The sequence below is a fragment of the Marmota marmota genome, unplaced genomic scaffold (assembly GCF_001458135.2).
Source record: "Marmota marmota marmota unplaced genomic scaffold, marMar, whole genome shotgun sequence".
NCBI lineage: Eukaryota > Metazoa > Chordata > Mammalia > Rodentia > Sciuridae > Marmota > Marmota marmota.
The window spans coordinates 43331746-43340278 of record NW_026000005.1 but is presented as its reverse complement, the minus strand read 5'-3'; positions in this window follow the sequence as shown (position 1 = coordinate 43340278).

The following is an 8533-nucleotide window of genomic DNA, read 5'->3' as shown; positions in this document are numbered from 1 at the left end:
AATTGTTCTTTACTAGAGGCTGAGGCGAGTAACAAGGGAGGAGATATGGGGAAAGGTTGGCCAACATATCCTAAGTTATAGTTAGATAGGAGAAATAAGTGCTGGTGTTCTGCTGCACAGAATGATTATAAACAATTATAATATATTATGTATTTCAAAAAAAGCTAGAATACTTTGAATGTCTACAAAGAAATTATGTGTTTGAGGAAACAAATATGTTTATGCTGATTTCAAAATTACACAATGTGTACACATTTCTGAACATCACATGGTATGCCACAAATATGTGTAATTTTTGTGTTAATTTAAAAAATTTTTTTTGTCTTTTGTTTTTAAGAGTTTAAGTAGGATATATCTCAGAATGGATATTTTTGGCTTTATCCAGTTTGTGGTTTAGTTACCTTCTTGACTCAAATTCTTATTAAATATGGAAGTTTTTAATTATTTATTCTAATACTTTGCAACCCTTTCCTCTTTTTCCTTTCTTTCTAGTACTCTGAAGACACAAATGCATCATCTTGTTTTATAATTTCACTGAGTCCTGCACTTCTGTTCACTTATTTTCAATGTTTTATCTTTGTTGTTTGTTCACATTTGGTCATTTCTAAGTTCTATCTTTCACTACACTGGTTCTTTCCTCAGTCCCTTCCATTCTGCTAGTGAACCCATGCATTATGTGTTTTCTAAATTTCTGTTCTTACATTATTCATTTATAAAATTTTCATTTGATTTTCATATTTTCTAGGTCTTTGAGAATTTTTATGTCTTTGCTTGGCCTTTCCACCTTTTGGTTTGTTTCAAGTATGTTTGTGAGTACTTGTTGAAGCATGTTTCTCAGGGCTGCTTTAAAATCTATCTGCTCTGTGGGTGTTGATACTAACATGATATCCATAATACAGCACCTAAAATAGATATAGCATTTGCTCTGTGGCCTTCATAGCTAATATGACATTCATATTATAACATTCAAAAGTAATGTATTAGTGCAATCACTCTGGAAAGCGTTATGAAGAATCCTCAGAAAACTTGGGATGGAACCACCATTTGACCCAGTTTTCCCAAACCTCAGTCTATACCAAAAGGACTTAAAATCAGCATACTCTAAAGATGCAGCCACATCAATGTTTACAGCAGCTCAATTAACAACAGCTAAATTATGAAACCAACATAAGCAGGTGCCCTTCAACAGATGAATGGATAAAGAAATTGTGGTACATATACACAGTGAAATATTTCTCAGCCTAAAAGAAATTATGGTATTTGCCAGTAAGTGGATGAAACTGGAGAATATTATGCTAAGTGAAATAAGCCAATCCCAAAACACAAAGAGCTAATGTTCTCTCTGATATGTGAAAGCAGACTCAAAATAAGCAAGGTGAAGTGGGGAGTGGAGGTTTACTGGATTGGACTGGTAGGAGTGAGTAGAAGGGATTGGGAATAGAAATGAGAAAGACAGTTGAATCAACTAGACACAACTTTTCTATGTTCATAGATGAATACACAACCAGTGTAACTCCACAACATGAACAACCACAAAAATGGGAAATTACACTCCATGTATATATGATATGTCAAAATACATTCAACTCTCATGTATAACTAAGAAGAAAAAATAAAAAATATATATTACTCTTGAATTAAAAAAAAAACCTTTGCCAGATAATTCTAACTATCATCTTGGTGGTGGATCTATTGATTGTCTTTTTTCATTCAGTTTGAGCTAATACTAGTTCTTGGAATGATGAAAAGTCCGGTAAAAGCCTGCCTCTTCCTCACAGATGGTGCCTTCTCGTTGTGTTCTCACATGGTAGAAGTGGTGAGAAGGTTCTCTGGGCCTCTCTTATAAAGGTACTGATCCACCAGGTGTGGTCTGCATGCCTGTAATCCCAGCGGCTTGGGAGGCTGAGGCAGGAGGATCACGAGCTCAAAGCCAGCCTCAGCAACAGTGAGGTGCTCAGCAACTCAGTGAGACCCTGTCTCTAAATAAAATACAAAATAGGGCTGGGGATGTGACTCAGTGTCCCTGAGTTCAATCCTCGGTACCCAAAAATAAAAAATAAAAAAAATCAAGGCACTTATCCCCTTCATAAGGGCACTGCCTCAAGACCTAATCACCTCTCAACACCATCACCTTGGGTTAAATTCCCACATGAAGCTTAACTTTTGTTGGCATGGTGGAGAGGGGACATGTTTTCTCTGTGGAGTTTGAAGAGAATAGCAATTTTTGTCCAAGGGGGATTTATTTATTTTATTTTTTGTCTTGCTAGGTTGCCTCTTTCCTGGTCTTTGGCTAGTATGAGAAGGCTTTTCTTAGGAGGGTTGTTTTTTGTTTTTTTTTTTCCCATCTGTACCTGTTGGTACTTCATGTTGCCAACTTCTTCAATCCAAGTTTGGAGTATATGTAAGACATAAAGGAGACCCAAGAGCCCACCAGTATGTCATTCCCTAGGCCCCATAGTCCCTGTTAATTTGCCTTTTTCTATCTACCTTTCACAGTCTTGTGGCTATTTATTATAATATCTGGGCTTTTTAGTTGTACTTAGCAAGAGGAATAGGAAAAATAACCTTCATGTCATCTTCTCATAACTCTAAGATTGATTATTTTTAAGGAAATAAAATGTTATAGTTTGTGTTGAAGACTTTGTCATTTCTACCCAATCTCATGATCCTCTTTCCTATCCCATGTATTTACCATCCATGCTAGGTTTTTTTTTTTGTTTTGTTTTGTTTTGTTTTGTTTTTGAGGGGGGACGGTTAAAGCTTTATAGTTATATGTAGTATTTGGTTCATCCTGACAAACATCTATGTGAGTTTTTATTCTCATTACACATTGAGATGATTATATGTTATATATAGTAGGTTTTGTGGCTTAAAAATTTACATGTCATAGCTTATGCAAAAAAATTACTCCCAAATGAATAACTGACCTGAACATAGAACATAAAACCTTAAAACTTTTTGAAGACAAATGAATTAATAAACTATTCTTAGAAATGACACAAATAGCAATGATTTATGTAAGAAAATTAATAATTGGACTTCATCAAGATTAAAACTTTTCTTCTGTAAAAGATACCTTTAAAAATTAAGAAAGGAAAAAATGAAAATTACAAATCACATCTCTGATAAAGGACTTACATGTAGATTATATAAATGACTCTCAAAACTTAACAATAAACTAGGTCATGGTGGCACATGCCTATAATCACAGTACCTTCGGAGGCTAAAGCAGAAAGATCCCTGGGCAACCTAGTAAGACCTTGTCTCAAAATAAAAAATAAAAAAGACTGGGCATGTAGCTCAGTGGTAAGCTCCCCTGGGTTCAATCCCCACTACCCACCCCCCCAAAAAAAAGAAAGAAAGAAAGAAAAAGAAAAAAAATTCAGTTTTTAAAAATGAACCAAATTTTTTAACCTAAGAAGATAAACAGATACATAGATAGTAAAAAAATCATATGAAAACATGTTCAACTTATTAGAAATTAGAACAAGTCTAACTAAACCACAATGAAATACTGCTATGTACCAACTAAAAAGGCTAGAAATTGTCCAAACCAAACCTGATGATGCCGTGCACCGGCTAGGATGTGGAGGAACCGGGACCTCTCACACTGTCACTGTGAGGAACTGCCTGGCAGTCCTTGGAAACAAAACTTACCATAGGACCCAGCAATCCCTCTTCTACGATTTTACCCAAGTGATATAAAAACTCATGTTCAGTCGGGCACAGTGATGCACACCTATAATCCCAGAAACGGGGGAGGATGAGGAAGGAGGATCACAATTCAAGGCCAACCCCAGCAATTTAGCGAGGCCCTAAGCAACTTATCAAGATCCTGTCTCAAAATAAAAAATAAAATGGACTGGGGGTATTGCTCAGTGGTAAAGCATCCTGGGTTTGATTCCTAGTACCAAAAAGAAAGAAAAGAAAATTTATGTGCACACAAATACTATACAAATATTATAGAATCTTTATACATGATCATCAAAAACTGAACGTAAGGTAACTGTCTCTCAACAAACTATGTCAATTGACAAAATTTAATATTACCTAACAATAAAAAGATGGACAGTTGAAACATGTAATACTTGGCTGGATCTCCTGGGCATTATGTTGAGTGAAAAAAAGCCAGTCTGAAAAGGTTACATTTTATATGGTTCCATTTGTGTGACATTCTGGAAAAGGTTGGAGTGACAGATTACAGATCAGTGGTTGCCAGATAGGAGAGGTCTGGGGATGGAGCGAGGTTTTACTATTAAAAAGGTTTTACTGTAAGCAAATTTGGCTGGGGCGGGGGGTGGTGATGAAACTGTTCTATATCTTCATTGCTATATAACATAGTTATAGTAGTTATATAACTGTATACATTTGTCAAAACTCCTAGAACTGTTGAATAAGAAAAGGGGATTTTACTGCATCTAAAAAGTAAAGAAAACATGTATGTGTATTTTGTCATGATTTAATCATATTTCTCCAACTTTCTTATTCATTCAATATTTTTTTAAATCCCTAGATCCAAGTCTTGAAATTTTTTATATAGACAGAAGAAAGCATTTCAAGTGCAGGGACTATTAGGAATAAGGGTTTAAGATTGCTAAGATTCTAAGGTCATCTATGCACTCAATTCTAAAGTGAAAAATGTCATTAAATGAAGCAGGTTCCACTTGGTCCTCCGGGGAAGATCACTTTGATATGAAGGTTGTCAGAGGTTATCTATCACTAGCCATCAACTCTGATCTTTGAGTCTGTCATTCCCAAAAGTGAATTCTTCCAGGGACCTATGTCAACACTAAATAAAGAATGTGGGGGAGACTACATTCCACATTTTCTTGAATTTGTTTTTGTCTGGTTTGATAAGGATCAAATTTTTAAATACAGGCTGCCCTGGAAAAAGAGCCAGATAAGTTCCAGTCCTGTTCTATCATTAAATAGTTGGTGACACTCAGAGTTGTTTTCCTCTTTTGTCTTGGATTATTTTAAGTCTTTTTCTGGCTATAAAACATTATCTGATATTGATGAAACCTCTGAAGTGTTCAACTATCCCTTTGCGTTGTTGTTGTTGTTGTTGTTCTTATTACTTGTACATGACAGTAGAGTGTATTCTGACATAGTATGCATATATGGAGTATAACTTCCAATTCTTCTGGTTGTACGTGATGTGGAGTTACACTGATCATGTATTCCTCTAGGAAAGTAATGTCCAATTCATTCTACTATCTTTCCTATTCCCATCCCCCCTCCTTTCCCTCAAGTGTCCCTTTGATTGCCTGACATGTGTCAGGAACTTAGGTTGGTGTCCTAGATGCCACTGAGAACAAGAAGGAGTCTCCAGTTTAGTGAGAGCCACAGCACAGTCACATGCCATGGATGGTCAGCCGTGCAGGGAGAGCAGTTCATGGCCAGTGTGGGAGTGGCGGAGGCCTGTGAAGGATGAGGATGCCAACTGAGCACCCACAGGCCACCTCCTCCCGACCTCACCGTGGCCTCTCTGTGCTGCAGTCCTGGGTCTGTTCTCGGTGCTTCCACAGTCTGTGCTTTCCTGTGACTGAACAGGAAGCTACAGACTCAGTCCTACTAAAAATCAGTTCAGCCATGTGTCCTCTCAAGTCTTCATTTCCTCTGGCACAGAACACAAAGTGGAGGCATCCGAAACTGGAGCGCCTAGGGCTTCAGTGAACATGACGGTGTGAGAGCTTTTGCAGCAATTGGTCAGCATTTAGAATCTATCCGTTTGGGGTTTTTTGTTTTGTTTTGTTTTGTTTTGTTTTTAAGTGGTGACAGCCTAGCTGAGAAATGTGTGTGGCACGTTTTCCCACACTTTTGCTAAAGAGGCAAAAGAAATAAATATTCTAGAAGATGATTTTAGAGAATGAATGTGATGCCTACTCATTAATTACCACATGATTGGATGCTGGGAATGTTCATTTAAAAACAGCTAACCCAGAAATTTAAATGACAAGGGAAATTATAGTGGTCAAAAGCAAAGGTCCATTAATATAATCTCACATGTGTGTAGAAATGCATAAAACTGTCAATCTGGGGATAAAACACACCCTTCAATTTTGATACAAACAGTGTTGTATTTCTTAGTAATATATTTGCTAAAGACCCATGTCCTCAAGAACCTCAATTAATCAGAACACTTTTATTTAAGTTTAAATAGGACGTTTTGTTTTAGCACTTCAATATCTATTATGGAAACTCTTGCTAAAATATCTAAGATTTTTGGCTTTAAAAAAATTTTAGAAACATATTTTTAGGGTAAAGTAAGAAATACATGTTCAAGGGAGAATGTGGGCCTTCTCTGTAGAGACAGCCTTTCTAAACACAAGAATCCTCACAGTTGAGTTAATCCTTGATATCTGAGGAATCTAAACCTCTGTAATAATGAGCCAACTACAGCGGATGCCAGGGTTGACCAGTACTCACAACTTGGGGTGGACCCTAGAAAATCCTTTTTGAGAGATAATTCCTGAGGACAGCTATAAAACATTTTTTAAGTTCTCTCCTCTCCCTAGGTTGCAGAGACACACACACACACAACAAAACAAAAAAAAAAAAAAAAAGAAAGAAAGAAAAAAGAAAAGAAAGAAAGAAAATAGCCAAGGCAAATATGCACTTAATTGATTCTAACAAGTTCAAATTTTGCTGTCTTTAGGAGATAAATGCTCATGAGTAGATGCTGAATAATATAGTGACTCTCAAGGAAGACCCTTCCCCTCCAATACTATTTAATTATGAAGAGTAAAAGATTAATTTTACTGTGGGGAAACTTGGCAGACACCTTAACCAAATGACAACCTCCCAGCCACGGGGCCAGTCAAGATTGTTTCCTGGTAGGCTGCTCTGAGAACAGCTGAGCCCTGCTCTTCTGATATTCCCACCAAAATTGCGTAACTTGAAACTTGTCATGAGGAAACACCCACAAACCTGAGTTAGTTAGTTAGTTAACTGACCCATATTCCTCAAAAATGCCAGTGTCATGAGAAAGACTCAGAAAGTTATTCCAGATCCCAGGAGACTTGAGACAAGATGACCAAATTCAAATGTTGGTTCCTTTTACAGTACTTGCATAAATGACAACACTTTAATGAGTACTTAGATGAGATAATAGCATTGTTTCAGAGTTAATTTCCTGATTTTGATGTCTGTCTATGGTCATATCAAGGGAATTTATGGTTTCAGGAAACACAAACTAAGATATTTAGGGAGTAAAAGATCATTCCATGTACAACTTATTCTTAGATGAGCATGAGAGAACTTTCTGGTTGAAGAAAATGTTCTGTATCTTGATTATGGTGATGGTTACAATTGTTACACGAACACATTTACATTTGTCAAAGATCACTGAGTTTAAATGATGAATGTTAGTATTTGTAACTCTACCTCAATAATAAAGCTGTTTCTTTCCAAAAATTTGTTGTTCATTTCAACATTATTCATTTTGGCTTTGTGAAATACAGTAGTTACTCAAGTGCTAAGTCATATGAACTAACTTCATGGTTTTAAGTATTTGGTTTTTATTTATCTATTGATTGATTGCCTATGCTGATGCATGAAATTCAATAGATTGTCACTGGACTGTTAGAAATTCACTTTCTCCATTACATGTTATTTTATCTCATCTGTTTCAAGGGGTCTGCAATGACCATTTTAGGTTCTCAAGAAAATTTTCCTTTCTTCTTTAAAGGAGTAGCAAATATTTTCTATCTAAAAAAATTTCTTCCACTATTAAAAGATTTCCCCAATATAAAACAATGCCTATATTTTGTATTGCACAAAAAAAAAAAAAAGAAAAGAAAAGAAGAAACAAGGGGGGGAAACGCATATTGGCTGCTTCAGAGAGGGTGAAAAACTAGGACTCTGCTTATTTTTGATCTTAAATAATAGGATTTCAGTTGTTCTGTCTCACTGGAGCTTACATATTCACCCCACTTTGGAAAGGGACTGTGAAATGGCCCATTTCCTGTGGTGATGACATTCTGATGTCTCTACATTGCATTACCAAAGCATGGAAGACAGGTGAGCATCAAAGGTCAGCAAATACCACAGAAATTGGTGCTCACTCCTCAGGAATGAAAGGTTGAAAGTACAAGAAGCAATTCCTACCCACACAGGAATTTGGACCAACCCTTGTGAGCCAGGCAGGATATGGCCACTCCAGGGGACCAGAGTGTAACAGAGAGAGAAATCTACTGAAAAGCTGGTGGCTTTCATTTCTGCTGACTCTACCAGATTGACCGGGTGTTCTTGCACAAGGCCCTTCTTTATGACTCAGTTTCCTCATCTGCAAGATGAAAGGTCTAAGTGGTCTTTATGACTTGTCTAACATCCTGTGATTCTGGATCCCAGAGTCTTTTATATAGAACCCAGGATTTTCTACTCCTTATTTTCTGTCATTTCTCTCACACTAGTTTCACAAATCTGACAATATTGTCAAATTCACAATATTGTCATATTCATTGCCTATAGGGCTCTGTGGGACATTCTTTTTGTAAAAGGAATATTTAAATTATTTCCATAGTGGTTTTGG